The sequence below is a fragment of the Pteropus alecto genome, unplaced genomic scaffold (assembly GCF_000325575.1).
Source record: "Pteropus alecto unplaced genomic scaffold, ASM32557v1 scaffold13, whole genome shotgun sequence".
In the NCBI taxonomy this organism is placed as follows: domain Eukaryota; kingdom Metazoa; phylum Chordata; class Mammalia; order Chiroptera; family Pteropodidae; genus Pteropus; species Pteropus alecto.
This window is the reverse complement of record NW_006434373.1, coordinates 10,691,780-10,712,058: the sequence shown is the minus strand read 5'-3', so window position 1 is coordinate 10,712,058 and position 20,279 is coordinate 10,691,780. Positions and strand designations below refer to the sequence as shown.

The following is a 20,279-nucleotide window of genomic DNA, read 5'->3' as shown; positions in this document are numbered from 1 at the left end:
GATTTTTACGGTATGAGGAATTAAAACAAATATTCATTCTAAAATAACAAGCCTATTACATTTTAACACAAATGACATCATTAATAAATAACTTCCAAAATATTGGTAAGAGGGGCCTGGTTTTATATTTTTGAAAATCTCTTTGATTTAGTAAAGGACAGTTGGAGTCTCCTATCAGCTGTTCTTGAGAAAGTTTACAAAGAAATTCCTAGCTCCCGCGGATGCAGATACTGGTTAGAAAAAGGAAGACCTTGGAGACCCTCTCAGTGTCTCAGGGACCCTGAGATGTCTTGGAACGACACTTTGAGAATAATTGGTCTAGCACCTGGTGTGTTTACTAACTACATGTACATGCATTATCTCCTTTGATTCCTTGACCACCATGTGAAGTCGGGTAACTTGTTTATAAAGATGAGGAAACTGAGGTGCAAAGAGGGCAGGTGACTGTCTCAAAGCAGAGAATTGCAGAGTTCCATTCAGAAACCAAGTCTGTGACTCCGGAACTTTTTACACCTGCTTGCTCCTTCCTTTCTGACTTACCAGTGTCCCATGCCAGGACCCACATGGTTGTATGCATTCCAACTTCCCATTTCTTACACCCGGGTCTGGTACATGGCCCTGGGTTCAGGGGATCACCTGTGGAACCAGGGGAGCCACTGAGGTGTAAATGCAGACCCTTCCAGAATGTCTCTTCTGGCCTGTGAAGGGGCCAGCTTTTGTGGCCTGTTCAACAATGGGTCAAGTGACCACATTTAGTCTTTGGGGCTCAGCCAACAATGCTCTTCACCTCAGCACACTGTCTTATTCTCAACATACCTGCACACCCCACCAAAGCCATGGCAGCAGGCTTTCATACAGAGCGCTTCTTGGAGCTTATACTCCAGTTAAATCCTCTGGTCCTGGTGCTTTCAGAGCACACAGGGATGGGAGGAGTAAAGGTGCCAAATGTCAATTTAGAGATGCCTTCATTTCTACTCAAGTTGGGTTGCACTTTTGCTTCAGGCCAGTGGGCCTGCTTCTGTTTTTGTTTTTGTTTTGTTTTGTTTTTCCTGTTTTTAGAGTATCAGCACCATTGCTGATAGGTAGGGACCATTCCTGACCCCTCTTCCTGACCCCCAACATTTGCCCCTGTTGCAGTGCAGTTCCAGATGCTTCCCTGCCTGTCTTGTCTCCTCCAGCCCTGCTGTTCTCTGTGGTCACTGCTTAATTTATGTAAATATGCAACCCTCAAGTTGGGGGAGCATAACTTTCCACTCCTAGGTGTGCTATTTATTACTAGGGATGTCTTTTCTTTTAAGCCCTCTCAGCTGACAGAACTAAGAAATATATGTGTGAATAGTAACCTATGCTATACACACATTTACAAAGACTTCTATATGTAACCATCTGTTTCTATATTAAGTTAAACATGAGTTCATACTGTTTCCAATTCTACTCCAGTACCACATGGATTATTCTAGCTTCTTCCCCTTGCTTATTTGTAAATTTTTCACTCCAGCAGTGAGAAACCTGGCTCCCACCATCTCCGTCCAGTTACTTAATTGTTCATTTTCAGCATACACATACAGCAGTATCTGAATTGTTAGACCATACTCCATGGGAAAAAAACTTTCTTGACTATAGTATAGTGCTTATGTGTAGTTCCTTTCCCTTTAGTCTTGCAGGCACCTTTTTCTTCCATCCCCTTCAATGAGGTTGTTTCATATATTTTTAATACAGTCATAGTCCGCATTCCTTCTTGAGATACCCGTACCTTCCAAATGATTTTTTTAAAAATTGTATATTTAAGGTTCACTCTTTTTGCTATTAAGTTCTGTGGGTTTTGACAGATGCACAATTTCATGTACCTACCATAACATATCATACAGAATAGTATTACTTTCCTGAAAATTTCCCTTTGCTTCATTTATTCATCCATTCCCCCTCCTCTCAAACTCCTGGCAAGCACTGATTATTTTACTCTTTCTGTAGTTTTGACTTTTCCAGAATGTCATATAATTGGAGTCATACAGTATATAGTCTTATTAGACTTTGTTCCTTTACTTAGCAATATGCATTAAGGATTCTCTGTGTCTTTTTATGGTTGATAACTCATTTCCTTTTATTGCTGAATAATATTCCAATTTATCCATTCAATTTATATGTTGAAGAACATTTTGGTTGCTTCTGGTTTTTGTTGATATGAATAAAGCTGCTGTAAACATTCATGTGCAGGTTTTGTATGGACATAAGTTTTCGAACCAATTGAGTAAATATCTAGGAGTATGATGGTATGATAAGGCTACATTTAGCTTTGTAAAAAACTACCAAACTGATTTTCAAAGTGGCTGTACCATTTTCAATTCCAACCATCAATGAATGAGTTCTTTTTGTTCTACATCTTTGCCAGAATTTAGTACTGTCAGTTAAAAATTTTTTTAGTAATTTTAGTAGGTATGTGGTGATATCTGTCATTTTAATTTGTTAATTTGTTTTAACTCGAAATTCCCTGATGTCAAATGATGTTGAACATCTTGTTATATGTTTGTTTGCCATCTGTGTATCTTCTTTGGTGAGGCATCTATTCAGATCTTCTGCCTATTTCTTAATTGGGTTGTTTTCTTTTTGTTGAGTTGTAAGTATTATTTATATATTTTAGATGTGTTTATCAGATATATGTTTCACAAATGTTTTCTCCCAATCTATGCCTTATCTTTTCATCCTCTTAATGGCATCTTTCATAGAGCAGAAGTTTTTGATTTTGATGAAGTCACACTTACAATTTTTTCTTTCAGGGATCATACTTTTATTATTGTATTTAAAAACCCATCACTAAATCCAAGGTTACATAGATTTTCTCCTGTATTGTCTTCTAGAAGTTTTACAGTATTGTGTTTTATTCTTAGGTCTGTGATCCATTTTGGGTTAATTTTTATGATAGGTGTAAAGTCTGTGTCTAATTCTTTTTTTTTTTTTTTGTATATTGATCTAATTGTTCCAGCCCATTTTTTGAAAAAACTATTCTTTCTCCATTAAATTGCCCTTACTCCTTTGTCAAAAATCGGTTGACTATATTTGTATGGGTCTATTTCTGGACTCTCTATTCCGTTATATTGATCTATGTGTCTATTCTTTTGTCAATACTATGCTGTCTTTATATTAAGTATTGAAATCTGGTGGTATCAGTCCTCCAACTTGAATCTTATGTTGGCTATCCTGAGTCTCTTGCCTTTCCATATAAACCTTAGAATCAGCTTGTTGATATCCACAAAATAGTTTGCTGAGATGTGTTTGGGATTACATTGAATGGGATTACATTATTTCCTTTGGGATTTCTACATAGACAGTCATGTCATCTGCAAACAGAAAGTTTATTTCTTCCTTCCCAATATGTATACCTTTTATTTCTTTTCTTGTCTTATTGCACTAGATAGTGGTTACAGTAAGATATTAAATAGAAGTAATGAAAGGGGACATTCTTGCCTCATTTCCAATCTTAGGGAGAGAATCCTGTTTCCCACCATTAAGTCTGAGGTTAGCTGGGATGTTATAGATATTTTTTATTCCTCATTTGCCAACAAGTTGTTTTGTTGTTGTTGTTTTATTGTTGTTTTGTGAGTGTTGGATTTGTAAAGTTCTCTTGTTTTATTGTTGTTTTGTGGGTGTTGGATTTGTAAAGTTCTCTTTCTGTGTCAATTGCTATGATCCTATGATTTTTCTTCTTTAGCCTGTTGATGTGGCAGATTACATAAATTAATTTTTGAATGTTGAACCAGTCTTGTATGATAGGAATAAATTCCACTTGGTTGTGGCTTATAATTTTTTTATACATTGTTGGATGTAATTAGCCGATATTTTGTTGAGGGTTTTACATCTATGTTCATAATAGATATTGGTCTGTAGTTTTCCTTTCTTGTAATATATTTTTTTGGTATCTTTGTTCCTCTGTTCCTTTACTGCCATCTTTACATTAAGTGGATATTTTCTCATGTAATATTTTAAATTTCTTTAATGATATTTTCACTGTTTTTAAATGTTTGTTTTTAGTGGTTACTCTAAGGTTTACCATATACATTTTTTAAAATCGTGGTAGAATATATATAACATAAATCTTTCCATTTTAACCATTTTCAGTGTACAATCTAGTGGCATTATCATTTTCACACTGTTGTTCAACCATCACGGCTATTTCCAAATTTTTTTCACCACTCCAAATAGAAACTCTTTACCCATTAAGCAATATGTTCTTCACCAGTGCCTGCTAATCACTTAACCTACTTTCTGTCTCTCTGAATTTGCCTTTTTAAGATATTTCTTAGAAGTGAAATCATACAATATTTGTCCTTTTGTTCCTGGCTTATTTCACTTAGCATAATGTTTTTAAGAGTCATCCATATTGTAGCATGTGTCAGAACTTTACACAACTGGATAATATTGTATGTCTATTACCATGTACATCTTAACTTATTAGAATCTATTTTTTATTTATATTAATTTAATTTCAAAGATAGAGAATGTTACTTATATATAGTTTTATTCCCTTTTCTTTTTTTGGTGGTAGTATTTTTATACATATTATATTTATATATCTTTGTAAACCCAGTAACACATTGTTGTAGTTATTACTTATATAATTTTATGTCTTTTAAAGAACCTTAGAGGAGATGCAAGTACACATACACACACCATATGTATAAATTGTTATAGTAACCTTATTATTTACTATTTCTGGTTTTCTTCATTTGTTCCTGTGGATTCGAGTTACCATCTGGTGATATTTCTTTAGCCTAGTACATCTTTGCTTACACCCACCTGCTTTGTTTTAATATTGGCAAATATAACATTTCTATATGTTGCAAGCCTAACAATACAACTATATAATATTCTTTCATACAGTTGCTCTTTAAATTAGATAAGAGAAGAAAGGAGCAGAAATGTACATTTACATGGTGTTTTATAATTGCATAATTACCTTTACCATTGCATTGCTCTGTGTGTAAATCTGAATTATTGTGTGAGATCACTTACTTTCGGCCCGAAGAACTTCCTTTAGTATTTCTTTTAAGGTAGATCTGCTAGCAGCAGCCCTGTACATGTGCATGATCTTTTAGATTCCCAGGAATATGTTAGAGCTTTTCATGGACATCTCATTTCTCCAGCTTTTCCTAATAAGCCTTTTGGTTAGCCTGTTGTTTGCCCAACTGTTATCCATCATCTCAGATAACATGATGTTAGATAATTGCTTCTGATTGTTTTCAGCAAACATCCTCAGGAAAAATGCGGTTTCCACTTTTTGAGCTCTGAGACAGGTCAGCTTTGCGAGTGCTGTCTTCCAGGGAACCACTAGACAGGTTAAATAGTGAAAATTCTCTGGGAATGAGGCTTCGAAGGAACTGTAACCCTGCTGTGCCTCCTCCAGTGGCTGCCAGACCTCTGTTTTTCACACGATGTGGCTGTTGATTTTCAAGGCTACCACAGAACTAGGGAGATAAAATAGGCTAAGTTTAAAAGTTCCTCATAGTTTGCTGTTCTTACCAAGACTTATCCATGTTTCTTTAATAAATGCTCCCAGATTGCTGCAAGACTTTGGTTAATTTCTAGAGTCTTGAAAAAGTTGATTCTGACCATTTTTTGTCAATATTCTTATTGCTTTTATGGAGGATAGAATTTTCAAAGGTCCTTTCTCTGCAGTTTTGCTGAAGTCACCCCAGCATAGAGTTTTGATCAAGAATGGATTTTAATTTATAAAACATTTTTTTTCAGTATCTATTGTGATGGTTATGTGGCTTTTCTTTTTTAGTGTATTAATATGGTGAATTAGATTGATTAATTTTTAAAGTTAAGCAGATTTTGCATTCCAAGAATCAACTTCACTTGATCACGATGTATTAATTTTATATACTGTTGGATCGAATGTGCTAAAATTTTGTTTAAAATATTTTTATCTGTGCTCATAAAGAATTAGCCTATAGTTTTCCTATACTGGTTTCGGTCTGGGTTTGGTATTGGGGTAATGATGGCCACATAGACTGCAATGGAGGGTGGTCTTTTCTCTTCCGTTTTCTGGAATGGTTTTGTGTAGAATTGGTAATATTTTTTCCTTAAATGTTTGTGCCTGGAGTTTTCTTTGTGGAAAAAATTTTAACTGTAAATTTGGGTTATTTAGTTTTTCTTGAGTGAGCATTAGTAGTTTGTATCTTTCAAGGAATTTTTCAGTTTTATCTGTTGTCAAATTTATTGGTATAGAGGTGTTTATGATAATCTCATCCTTTTTCTTACAGCTTCATGGAGGTATAATTTACATACCATAAAATTCATCCTTTTTAAGTGTGAATTAAATAATCTTTAGTAAAGTTATAGAGTTATGCAGCCATCACCACAATCCCATTTTAGATCACCCCCCAAATTGCCATTATCCTCAAAATTCTCTTGAGCCCATTTGCAGGTATTCCTTACTCTCATCTCCAGGCTTCTCATCTTTTTAATGTTCGTATTGTCAGGAGTGATGTGCCCTCTTCCCTCGATATTCGTAATTCTTTTTACTCTCCCTTTTTCATTTGATCAGTCTGGCTAGTTTTATCAATTTTATTGATCTTCTTAAAGAACCGTCTTTGGGTTTTGTTGATTTTTTCCTATTTTTTTTTGTTTCCTATTTCATCGATTTCTGTTTCTATCTTTATTTTCTATCTTAAGCTTACTTTGAGTTTAATTGGACCTTTTGTTCTAGTTTCTAGATATTTGATTTTAGACTTTTCTATTTTTTTAATATAAGCATTTAATAATAAATTTCCCTCTAAGTCTTATTTTATCTGCTTCTGGCAAATTGTGTGAGTTTTCTGATACCTGTAATCTCTTTTTCCTTCTTAGCTTGAAACTCTGTCTTCTAAAATATTTAGTAGTAAAACTCAGAAAGAAAAAGGGCTTAGTGACTGTATGTTCAGAGGTAGCAGGACAGAGTGTGCCGAGTAGCTACCTCTTGCTTGGCAGTGTCAGGTTAGAGAGGAACCTGGTGTGGAAAAAAAAAAAACAGGTGAAGACAGTTTAGAGAGGTGACGAATACAAGCTAAGCACCAGAAACCCTGGTTTCAATAAGGACAGTATGTGAGGAGCTAGCAGGGCTGTGATAAGTAGACTGAGGGGGCTTTCATGGGGTTACCTGTCAGAGGTCCAGATAGGCCCTTTTGTAGGGTTGGCCTCATTTATGAAGCCTCTGAAGGTTGTGGTGGCAACCACTGTTGTCCCTCTCTACTACAATGAGGCCACTAAGGGGAGAATGGAGAGATGGCATCCAAAGGGAGGATGGGAATGGGAGAAGAGGGGTGCAGAAGGGAGAGATTGTATGGAAGAATAGAAACAGTGAGAAAGGGAAGAAACCTTTATAGAAATAATGCTAAAAAGGAGGCAGGGTTTGAAAAAGGACAGACATTTTTAAATGATCATTTTGAAAATAACTTAGAATAAGAATGAACATGTATACTTTGTCACTGAACTGGTATTAAAAGGTCAATGTGAATTGTCAGGTATTTAACAATGTTTATTGGCATCGTTAGAAATTGACTTCAGTTGCCCAAACATATGGTGAGAACCTAAAAAGGGATGATATAAATAAAAACAGTATTTTGGGCTGTGAGGCAGAAAGTAACTTTAAGTGTTCCAGGGAGGTAGGGGGCTCAACAATCTCAGCTTACCCAGGACTGTCCTGGTTTTAGCTCTGAAAGTCTCAGATTCCAGAAAGCCCCTCTGTTTCAGGCAAACCAGTATGATTATTCACCCTAGAGATAGAGAAACGAAGGGCTAAAGGATGAGGTACAGGTGATGTAAGATGGTAGAACAGAATTAGAATTAGAACTAGAGCCTTCTAGAATGGGCTCCTAAAAGAATGGGATAGGAGAGAGTATTTAATGGGGAAACAAGGGTTGAAGAGATGAGAAAGAGGGAGGAGACTGAGAAATCAGGAAATACCAGGAAGGGGTATATAGACATGCCCTTAGGCCGGACAGAGAAGATGGTGGAAAATGAGGTATCCCAGAGCAAAGGCTGGTGGAGCAGCAGCCAAGCTGGCGAGCAAGAATTAAAAGTGGTAGCTGGGCCTGAGTTGGAAGATGCAGATGTACATGGTGTGCCTCCTGAGGTGTCACCGTAGGAGGAAATTCCCAGCAAGGGACTTTTCGCTAACTCAAGGCTGTGCCTAGCCTATGGAATAGCATAACGTTTGCTGTGGATGTACTCCAGCTGTGTAGGGCTTCTGCTCCCACTGTACTGTCACCCTGTTATAGACTTTTGCTGTGGAGTAGAACCATATGTGTGGGTGCAAGCCAGGAGAAAGGACATTGGGTAGCCCAAATGATTTCCATGGGAGAGGCCAAGGAGTCAGGAGGAAAGGCTGGGATCTGAAGATGAACTCTTGACTGAAAAGCCCTCAACCCTCTACATCCTTGGCCCTATGGATCCAGAGGGGAATTGAGGACAATTTCATCACACGTGTTTTTCTCTCCTCTACTCTACTTTGAATGACTGTGACCACCGAAGTCTCTTTCCTTTCAAGGAACTCTCCTGAGTGCCTGCATTTTGCAGAATGTTTGAGTGGCATAAGTACTTTTTTATTCTAGACATACTCCATCGTGGTGTGTTGAGGATGAAGGTGAGTTACATTTGAGGCATAGAAGGTGAGCGCATATGCTTGGTTGTGGGTGAGGCTGGCAAAAGACATGTACATGGTCAACAGAGTGGCTGACACCGCTCAGCACTGGCACTTTTCTGAAGTGGTTATTTTCTCCACTGATGGGTTTGCAACAGCCAGGATATGATTGATGTAACTTACAAAAACAGGCTTTGGTCACGGTTTCCTTAACCAAATGTTTCAAGGTCTACTCTGTAAGACCTGCTGTTTTATGGGTGACTTTCTGAGGGGAAGTCCAAAGGTACATGTGGCTAAAATTTTTGGAAGGCAGGAGAAGAAAACTGGGCTCCTTGGGAGTGATTATTGGTAGGTTTGATGAATATTCTTAAGGTTGGAAAAGTTGTTAATTGTAAAAACAACATGCTTTCCTGCCCCTGAATGCAACTGGAGCTGTGCTCTGCTGTTAGATGTTGCTTATGATGATCTTCACATTGCTCATGATCTTGACAGCTTAAGTATAGAATTTTATTAGTTAATAAAGAAAATATCAGGGAAATACTATTTGTTTTTATATAGGTCATTTGGGTATGAATTTAAACCCATTGTAATTCAAGCAGGTTTAATTTATTTATTACTTGGATTTTTTATAGCTTATCAATTAAATAACTCACTTGAATGATATAGATAAATAAATGAGCCCCCAAATTATCCTTCCTTCCTTCCTTCCTTCCTTCCTTCCTAAGTGGTTATTTTCTCCACTGTTGGGAAGGAAGGAAGGAAGGAAGCAAGCTTCCCTCCTTCCTTTCCCTCTCCCTCTCCCTCTCCTTCTCCCTCTCTCCCTCCCTCCCTCTCTCCTTTTCTCCTTTCTTCCTTCCTTTTCATACTATAAGCAAGGTTTAAGATGGCTTTTTATTTAGTTGCTTTGATTTTATGTTTTGGTTAAATTTTAAGATGTTAACTTAAACTTGGTGTTTACTGTTGTCCATAACTCTATCACATATATATATTTGTATGTATGTAACTACGGTTGTTCATTTAGTCTATTTTCAAGCTTTTCCCTTGGGAAATGTGGAGATAAATGTCCCATACCCAAATATGGCTATCCTTTCTTATGTACTTGGAGGCGAATTCTACATGTGAACTTGCTAGGTCAAAGAGTATGGACATTTAAGTCTTTTGGTGCTTAATGTCAAATCTCTTCTGAAAAATGTGATAGATACCTAGATTGCAGTATGCTTTTTGGAGGTTCATTTGCCCATTTTCCTTGGCATCAACAGGCCCATGCACAGTAAAGTAAACGCTGTCTTGTTGGTCACATAGCTAGAGGCACCAGGCCTAGAAAGAACCCCATCCCTTGGCTGTTAGCTTTTCCCTGTGTGGCCTTGGCTGTCACTCTGACCCAGCCTACAGGTGTTTCTGTAAATGGCCATGAAATTTTATCTCTCCTGCAAGTTCTCTTCAGGACTACACCACATGTAACATCTTTCTCTTGGTTAGGCTTTTGCAGTTGACAAAATTGCCCGATTTCATAATAAATAAATCAAAGCCAATTTCCATGAGAAGCAGGGATCTATTTTAATAGGATGCTCGGTATCGGCAAGACTGTCCTGTTTCCCTGAACTATGTTCTGACTGAAAAGGCAGAGTGACCATAGTGCTCTGTATTATTTGCAGGATATTGAAAAATTTTAAAGGTAATACTTTCTACTTTATTGTCCTACTTGCCACCCCAAGTAAAATTAGGGTCACAATTTAGTGGTAGACTGTTTGCTGTGTAGCTGAAAGTTCTACATTACTAAAGAAAAAAAAGTGTATGTTTTTAAAATAAGGGCCTCTCTATGAACTTTTTAAAAGTTAATGTAGTCATTTAAAAACATTGCACATATGTACGTTGTACCACTTTACAAGTAGTGCAGGCTTATTTTAAAGCACTTAGGTTTGACCTGTCTTCTTAACTATGCTCACAGTATTTTTTTGTGAGAAGGATGATATTCCCATTTTGTTTTTTGGCCAAATACAAAAATTAAGGTAAAAGAAAAATCTGTGCCAAATGCAGTTTTCATACGAAGACACTCGAGGGCGCTCTAGCAACAGGAAATGTAAATTGTCTCCTTAAAACACACCTCTTGGAATAAGATGACAGTTGGTTTTTCTGTTCATTTTTAAGACAAATGAAAGACACATAGATGGTAGTGGAAATATATTTCTGTACTGACCTATAAATTATCCCTTGGAAAGTTTTTAAGAAACTTAAGAAGTGACTGTGTGCTCTGGGACTCCTTATTAACCTCCTCATCAACCTCCTCCCTCCCCTTGCCTTTTCCTGACACACCACCTCCTTGGCAGGGCTGTGTCCCCTGCCTGAAGCACTATCTGTCTCTTTAAGTCTCTGCCCAGATGTCACCCATCGGAGAGGTCTTTCCATCTCCCTTGTACAACACAACATAGCATCCCTCCCCCACTAGCCTCTGTACTCTCTTCTCCCTCACTCCACCTAATTATTTTTCCTTTGCACTCACTTCCACCTGACAGTGTACATTTATCTGTTAATTGTCTGCACCCCATCCACCCCAAAATATTTATGAGAGAAAGGACCTGGTCTGTTTATTTCAACCTTTATACCTTTATACAACAATGCCTGGCACATAGCAAGTGCCCAGTATAAATTTGCTAAATGAAAAAAGAACAGATTTAGGAAATGAAGTATTCAAGATAGTGATTTTTGGAGATTAGTGTCTTTTTTTGGTGGTAAAGTATGTATAACATGGATTTACCATTTTAACCATTTTAGAGTGTACAGTTCAGTGGCATCAAGTACATTAACACTTTTGCACATCCATCACCACCGTCCATTTTCAGAACTTTGTTATCATCTCAAACTGAAACTCTGTAACCACTAAACAATAACTTCCCATTGTCTTCTCCTTCCATACCTCAGTAACTTCTTTCTGTCTCTGTGAATTTAACTAGTCTATATTCTCATATAAGTGGAATTATGCAATATTTGTCTTTTGTATCTGGCTTTACTTAGCATAATGTCCTCAAGTTTCATCCATGTTGTTGTATGTGTCAGAATTACCTTCCTTTTTAAGGCTGAATAGCATTTCATTATGTATATGTTCCCCATTTTGTTTACCCACTCATCCGTCAGTGGACATTGGGATTGTTTCCACCCTATAGTTATTGTTAGTATGTGTTTTATATAGAGCTTAGATATGTGATGTTAAGATTTTGAGTATAAAGTAGATTTCTTTGAAATGATAATAACATCTTTAAATTATACCAGCGAGTCACACAGTTCACCCTCGGGTGATTTTTGCCTTCAGGTAAATACTTTTAGTATAGATTAAAGTAGAAACTTAGTCAAACTCCTAAAAATCAGAACTGGTATAATAGGTATAATATTCCTATTGGTGCTGTTTAGGTTTTTCTTACAAATGTTAAAAAAAAAAAAAAAAGACCTCCCAGTTCACAAAATCAAATTACTAACTCTCCGGTTTAAGAAGGAAGATCCTAGATAGATGCTCTGGGGTTCTAATCCAGTGCTGAACCTGCATTTGGCCTTTAACCTTGTCGGAGACCCTTGTCTAAACTGACCCTTACTTTTCTCGCAATTAAAACAATTTGGAAAGGAATTATTGACCTAAAATAGGAGGACTTTGGAGAATTAAGAAATATAAAATATAGGCTTTTTGAGCTTTGAGTTATTTTGGCCTATTTCAGCCCAATTTGACCAGAGGTTGAAGATAATAAGAGCTCTGCCTCCCCCAAATTTATGGGTATAGTCTGCACTCAATTGATTTAAACTCTTCCTGCCATCTTGGGAGGTGTTTTTGTCTATGTGTTATTCATTCTCATCCTTTAGATCAGTGGTCCCCAACATTTTTGGCACCAGGGACCGGTGTTCCTATGAGAATCTAATGTCTAATGATCTGAGGTGGAGCTGAGGCGGTGATGCTAGCACTGGGGAGCAGCTGCAAATACAGATGAAGGTTCCCTCGCTTGCCCACCGCTCACCTCCTGCTGTGTGGCCTGGTTCCTAACAGGCCATGGACCAGTACTGGTCCGTGGCCCGGGATTTGGGGACCCATGCTTTAGACCCTAAAGTCCAGAGGTGTCTCTATCTCCCTGCAGCAGGGACTACTGCCAGGTGCTCTGTTCAGGCCCTCAGTTCAAGTGGCTGCTGACTGCCACAATACAGAGGGCCTGCAATTTTGAAATAATTTGGTGTGCTGCAAATACAGAATTTAAAAGAATTCAGGAATAAGAAGAGGTGGATGTCTTAAATTTTGGTCTCATCTGCAAGATGGACTCAGCAATGTGGGGACTTTTTTTTTTTTGCCTAGATCCTATGTTTTCTCCTACCCTCCTAGTGTCCTCATGCTGACTCACAAATGCCCCAGTGCTTGGAGTATAGTGTTCTTAGGGCCTGACTATCCTAGGTCCCATAGTCAGCAGTCTATCTAGTGAGCCCAGTGAATCTGAGAAAACTAGCATGTGCTAACGTCCTGTGTGTAGCCTCTCCTAAGTATTGTACTTTTTAACAAATGCCTCCTGCATGTGCCTTACCTGCAAAATAGCTGGGCCAGTGAAGAGAAGTTCTCCTGTTCCAAGGAAGCAGTTGTGGGCATAGGAGAGGTTTATGGTGCTCCTCCTGCCCCCAACCTCTGGACAACGGTCCAGGCTTGAATTCAGGTCATCAGTATCTCTGTGCTGCAGGACAGTCAGGGTTTACCAGGTGACCTGGTGACACATCTGAGACTGGAGAGAAGCATTACCCTTAGAACACCCCCATCCCCATCACCCACATACTCATACACACACTTATTACTGACCTTAAGCTTTCTAAAGTGGGCTCCAATCATGTTACCCAGCCCCTTACACAGTGTAAATTCCCTGATGTTGAACTGTTTGCTGCATGAAGTCGGACTTAGGATGGCATGCACGGGCCTGCCTCATCCATTGCCCACCTTTCCAGCATCTCTCTCTGCACCGCTCACCATGTGCCATTCAACCAGAATCCTCACTGTTCCTCACCCCCATGCAACCCTCTCCCTCTCTGATTTGCTCACACTCTTCCTCCTACCTCTTATCCTTCAGGTTCTGCCCATCCATCAGGGCCTGCTGCAAGTGCCACTTCCCCCCGGAAGCCATCCTTCCCCAGCCTTCTCAAACAGCAGCCCTCTATCTCTATCCTCTGAAGCCCTGACACACTCTAATGGCTTTTGCTTCTTTTTCCTTCATTAAGGTTACCTGGGAGCAGAATTCTGAGTCATCTTTGACGCCTTCACCTCCCTTTCCCACCTACATCCCATCTGTTGCCAGGTCTGTTGAGTTCCCCTTCAGTTGTCAACTCTTCCCCCACTGTATTGGTTTTCTATTGCTGCTGTTACAGACTGATAAATCAGAGGCTTAAAACAATACATATTTATTATTTGATACTTCTGGAAGTCAGGAGTCTGAAATGGGTCTCAATGGGCTGAAACCAAGGCACCGGCGAGTCTGCATTTCTTTCTGGAGGCTCTAGGGGAGAATCTGTTTCCTTGCCTTTTCCAGCTTCTAGAGGCTCATGGCCGTTTTCTCTGTCTCCAAGACCACCAAAGTGGGTTGAATTCTCCCTCGCCGTCTCTTTGGTTCTCTCTCTTTTCTGCTTCCTCTTCCACTTATAAGAACAGTTGTGATTTTATTGAGCCCACCTGAATAATCCAGGTTACTCTCCCATCCCAAGGGCAACTGATTAGCAGCCTTAATTTCATCTGCAACTTTAATTCCACTTTGTGATGTGACCTGACATATTTACAGTTCTGGGAGTTAGGACGTGGACATCTTTGGGGAGCCATTATTCTGCTTAACACACTCATTCTCCTTGATTCCGGTTTGAGCTCTTGGAGTAGCTGTCTAATCAGCTGCCTGCCTCACCTCCCTTATCACCTCCGTTTTACATGCTGCCTGCAAAGATATTATGCATATTCTGTTATCAAGGTTTATTGGGTTTGCCTCCAAAAATATCTCTCAGTTCTTTCCCTTTTACTTTGTCTCCACTGCCACCACCCTAGTGGTCATCTCTCATCTGGACCTTGTGAAAAAGGGGCTTTTCCATCTACTCGTACTCCTCCAAGTCATTTTTTTTTAATTGAGGTAAAAGTCACATAACATAAAATTAATCATTTAAGGTGTACAATTTAGTACATTTATGGTGATGTGCAGCTATGACTTCTATCTAGTTCCAAAATATTTTCATCATCCCAAAGCAAAACCCTGTACTTGTTAGCAGTCTCTCCCTTTCCCTTCTCTTCCCAGCCACTGGCAACCACTAGTCTGCTCCTTGTCTCTATGCATCTACTATTCTGGATATTTCACATAAATGGAATCATACAATATGTGTCCCTTTGTGTCCTGGCTTCTTTCACCTAGCATAATGTTTTCAAGGTTCATCCATGTTGTAGTATCTATTAGCATTTCATTCCCTTTTATGGCTGAATAGTATTCCATGATAGTATATTATATATTCTGTTTATCCATTCATCAGTTGACAGACATTTGGGTTGTTTCCACCCTGTATCAGTTGTGAATGGTGCTATTTTGAACATTCGCATACAAGTATTTGATTATCTGTTTTCAGATTTTTGTGTGTGTGTACCCAGGAATGGAATACTGGGTCATATGATAATTCTATGTTTAACTTTTTGAGCAACCACCAAGCTCTTTTCCACAGTGGCTGTACCAACTTACAATCCATTGGCAATGCCAATTTCTCTGCATCTTCACCAACATGTGTTATTTTCCATCGTTTTTATTGTAGCCATCCTAGTGGGTATAAGGTGATATTTCATTGTGTTTTCCTCTAAAACGCTTTTAAATATATGATCAGTTCATTTCACTTCTCTGCTTAGCATCCTTAAAGCACCTTCCCTTGGCCTTCCTGGGTGTGTCTAGCTGTGCCCCATGTGCTTCTTGCATCTCACCTCCTCCTACCCTTTTCACACACTCCATTCACCCTAGTATCAAGGGCCTTCTCTTGTTTCCTTAAGCAAAGAAGGCAAAGATCATGGACTTCGAGGCTCCGCAGGGTTGACACTTGCCCAAGTTCACACAGACCTAAGCCCAAGCCTTGGCCCTGCCACTTGCCAGGTCACTTTAGTTTCCTCAACTGTAAAAAGTGTTCATGGTACCACAGGGAGTGGTTAGAAATAAATGAAATGATACCCTGAATGCTGGGCATGGTGCCTGGCTCATAAAAACACCAATACTCAATGGTTGTAAAAAAAGAAATATAGTAACCCTCCCTTATCCATGGGAGATATGTTTCAAGACCCCCAGTGAATGCCCACAGATGTTACTGAACCCTATACCTATTATTTCCTATAGGTACATCCCCATAACAAAGTTTAATTTATAAATTAGGCACAATAAGAGACTAACAACAGTAATTAATCAAATAGAACAATTATAACAGTATACTGTAATCAAAATTATGAGAATGTGGTCTCAAAATATCTTATTATACTGTCTGTACTCACCCTTCTTGTGATGATATGAGATGATAGAATGCCTGTGTGATGAGAGGAAGTGAGGTGAATGACGTAGGCACTATGATGTAGCGTGAGGCTACTATCAGGGTTACTTGAGTACAAGCACTGCAACACCACAACAGTTGATCCGATAACTGAGACGACTGCTAAGTGACTAACGGTCAGGTAGCCTGGATATGCTGGACAAAGGGATGATTCATGCCCTGGGTGGAATGGAGTGGGATGGTGTGGAATTTCATTATGCTACTCAGAACAGTACACAATTTAAAGCTTTAAATGAATTGTTTATTTATGGAATTTTCTATTTAATATTTTCGAACTGTGGTTCACCACGGGTAACTGAAACCATGGAAACAAAATAAGGATAAGGGGCACTACTTATGTAAGATAAATACATAAAAGCCACCTCCTCAGGGAGGGGATGACCATCTCAAGCATGTCCTCCCTCCTACCCTGCTTTTCCTCCCTCAGAGCATTCTGTTTATTATACTTACAGTTTAATCATGTGACATGAATGGGTGCATTTCCTTGTTATATTTGGTCTCTTCCTCTAGACGAGAAGCAACATGTCCACCCCTTTATGCCTGTGCCCAGCACAGTGCCTGACACATATTTTAAAAAGTCTTGAAAGGAAAAAATCATCATATGGTCACAATAAACAGAATTCATTACTAAATTATTCAGTTGACATGAGAGGGTGGAAAGGCAAACTTTTTATGCGTGAGTGTGGGTGTATGTATGTTTTCCTAGATTATAGATTTGTCTAAACATTTTTTTTTTTAAGATGTCAAATCTGAAGGTTCTTTCTTGGCTTGAGTTTTTGAACACAGTCCAGGGCTGTTTTCAGATTCTTCAATATTCTCCTTTTTGTGAAAGAGTTTTTGAAAACATAGAGGAGTGTCTTCTGTCCACCCGTTGTCTATATTATCTGTTTACCCAAATGAGTTGTGGGTAGCGGGGGTATCTTAATGGCAGAACACGGCTTTACGCCAGCTCTGAGGTGTCACCAGGAGATCGCGACCAGTCCGCGTCCATGTGGTTGTCAGCTCCTCCCAGCCAGTGTTTCTGTCCCAGGTACATTTTGTTTATTTCAGAATTTCTCATCTGTAGAACACACTTATTTCCCTCAATTTAGCATCTGGAAGGTTAAAAAAGTCACAGTCTTTGAGTTCAACAGGAATCTTAGCAAGATCTGAAACAATATTCACTTTCATTCTGAAATTTTTTTTCCTGTTTTTGTTTCTTCCCCACCCCTCATCATCCTCCAGACACTCTAGTTATTACACCAAGGGGAGGTGCCATGGAGGGCGTGGTACCCTGACTGTAAACTCCTGAGGCCCACACGGAGGTCACGGAGCTGCTGTTGGAGAAGAGCCCCTCTACTCTCACGTCTTCTCTATCGAGAATTAGTTAATGAACCCGCTGGCTGATTTGGGGCAGAGTTCTGCTCTTGGTCTGATGCCGGTTGGGCCGTGCTCTGCTTGAGGACAAGGGACCATGTTTCCTTGTTTCTGTCTGGGTGGAACTGTTAACTAGAGAGTTTCTGAAACCAGATGGACGGCTCCACACATTCTGTTGTGTGTGGGAACTGCTAAGCGTTAGCAACTAGCCAGTGACCAGCAGTGATGAGCAGTTTTTAGGTTCCACAAACATTTAATGTGCTAAATGAGGACCCCAGGCATCAGCTGAAGAAACGACTTTTAAAGATAAAAACAAGATTGTTGACACAGGTGCATTTTGCTAATTAGTATACTGTTTTTGAGGAATTAGTAAAAATATTAATATTTCCTGGATTATTGTTAATGAGGGATAAGAAACTTATCTTTTTATCTTCACAACCATATGGTTTACTGCTTGATGTGGTTTTCTCTTTTTTTTAATGTTTTAAATTTGTTTTTTATTTTAGTAAGGAGAAAACTTTTCTTGCAGGACTCATTATTAATTTTATTATGGAGGTAAATGGGAAAAGTATTTACTTCATAGATTTTTTTTTTACAACAAGAAATTCTAAAACCTACCAATGGTATTGTTTTTAAGTAAGAGGTACCTATAACACATTTATTTTTATTATTCAGTCATTCATTTATATATTCTCCTGAAAAGAACGAGAATTATGCTCTTACTAGGCATCTTCTAGAAGTGGGAAGGGAAGAAAATTTCCAAGGTTTTTTTTTCTTTTTTTAATACATTTTAAAAAATTAAAATTACAGTCGACATACAATATTATTTTAGTTTAGGTATACCGCTTAGTGATTAGACATTGCATAACTTAGGAAGTAATCACCCCGATAAGTCTACACTCCTCTGACACCATGCACTGAGGGTCTTTACTGGGCCAGGTACCTGGAGGTGCTTTATTTGGTACGTCTCATGCGTGCAGTCTAAGGTGGCTGGGTCAGGGGACGAAAGTCCAAAAGGAGTGATTCTACCACTATTGTATCTTATTCTTCAAGTAGTCAGCATAGTTCCTTGGCCGGTGATGGATTCTCAATAAATGTTGACTAAACAGAATATATCATGGGAAGTGGTAAAGCAGAGGTAGGAGTGACTTTCAAAGGGCATGGGGAGTATTCACAGAGTTGGTGACCTCTGAGTAGGAGAGGGAAGGGCATTCTTGGCTGAGGACACTGCCTGTGCAAAGGCATGGCAGGGGAGTTATGAGTTGGTCATCGTGGAGTGTAGGGTGCCTAGTGACAGAGAGGCTGAACGTGATGCTGAGCAGGTGGGTTGGCACCAGGCGGGAAAGGCCCTCCAAGGGTTTCAGATTTACATCCTGTTGGCAACAGAGAGGCAGTGGAGATGTTTAATCTCTCTCGACCTCTGCATCAAGTTAGTTCTTCACTCTATACACTGATCTAGGTGGTAGACCCATGTCGTTCCAACCTCTTGCCTTCCTCTTTTCTTTTAATTACATTCAGAATGTGCTGGGAAACCTAATTGGAATAGAGAAAAGGTGATGAAACTGCAGCCTCTGGGGCAGGCTAGTTCATCCTTTCCTTCTAATGCACTTACTACATTTAAATACTTCTAGTTATTTGGAGCCTTCAGGTGACTTCATTTCTCTGAGTACTATACATTTAGTTTCCTACATCTGCAGTTAATTTCTTAAGAGGCCTTAATGAGAAACTTCAAACAGTTTAAATGTCAATTACCAAAAAAAAAGTGAGGTTTTCAAGTTCCAGTAGTCTGCCCATATTGGCCATCGGAACATAATCCCAGGTGGATGTAATTTAAGACAGATGACATTCCAGAGCTTCAGTTACAAAGAACTTATACTGTATTTTTTTTAAGACTAACAAGCCGGGCCCTGTTGTTGCTACACTTGCGGGACTGTCTACAGTTCTGTCTTATCTGACACCAGAGGGCTCGGTGCTCAAAGCTTCAGTTCACTGCATTCACTCTGGCTCTGTCTTTTGCTGGTGCTTTTGAATCTGAAAAGACCCAAAGGATATTATATACATAAAAATATGTTCTGAATATAGCAAATGTAATAATTCCAATCTTTAATCTTACACTTTTGAGAGGAAAAAAAAATTCATGATGTACTTTATCATAGCTTTATTCTTAAAGAATGGATTAATCTTAAATTTCTGACTGATAAATCTTGTTTCTTGCCACTCCCACTTTCCCCCCTGTATTCCTTCATTTGCCATATCATTAAGATAAAATGCATGAAGAAAAAATCAAATGTGGTGATGAGTATTATTTTAACAGAAAGCAAAACTGAAAACATGCAGAATAAATTAACCTTGCATTTTCTCTGCAGGTCACTTAGTGGGTGTTACATCCTTAGTCGTTTGTGCTACAAAGTAAATAATTTTTGGCAGCTGGTTTAGTTTTCACCACTTCTAAGCCTATGACAAATGATCTTGAGATCTTTGGTCTTAAAAGGAAAACTATTTATGTGTGAGTTTTAAGTTCAGTTTTGTTGTTTTTGAAGGCTTTTTAAATGTAAGCTATTTATAAGAAATTTTGTTTTATTTGAATTTGAAAAATTTAAAAAGTTTTTAAAGTAGTCTGCCATATTGAACTGTTTTTCACATGTTTGACATTTAAAAGTTAATTTGTCTTTTCTGTTTTCAAAAGATACCAAGAGCCATCCCTTTACTAAGTGTTCATTATTTATTAGTCAACTGCTTTTGAAAATTG

At 38.6% G+C, this 20,279-nt stretch overlaps 1 protein-coding gene across 2 annotated transcripts in view; it reads left to right on the top strand.

Moving 5' to 3' along the window:
- Positions 1–20,279, top strand: part of CLYBL (citrate lyase beta like) — a 208,081-nt gene that overhangs the window by 544 nt on the left and 187,258 nt on the right. The gene's annotated exons all lie outside the window — the stretch shown is intronic.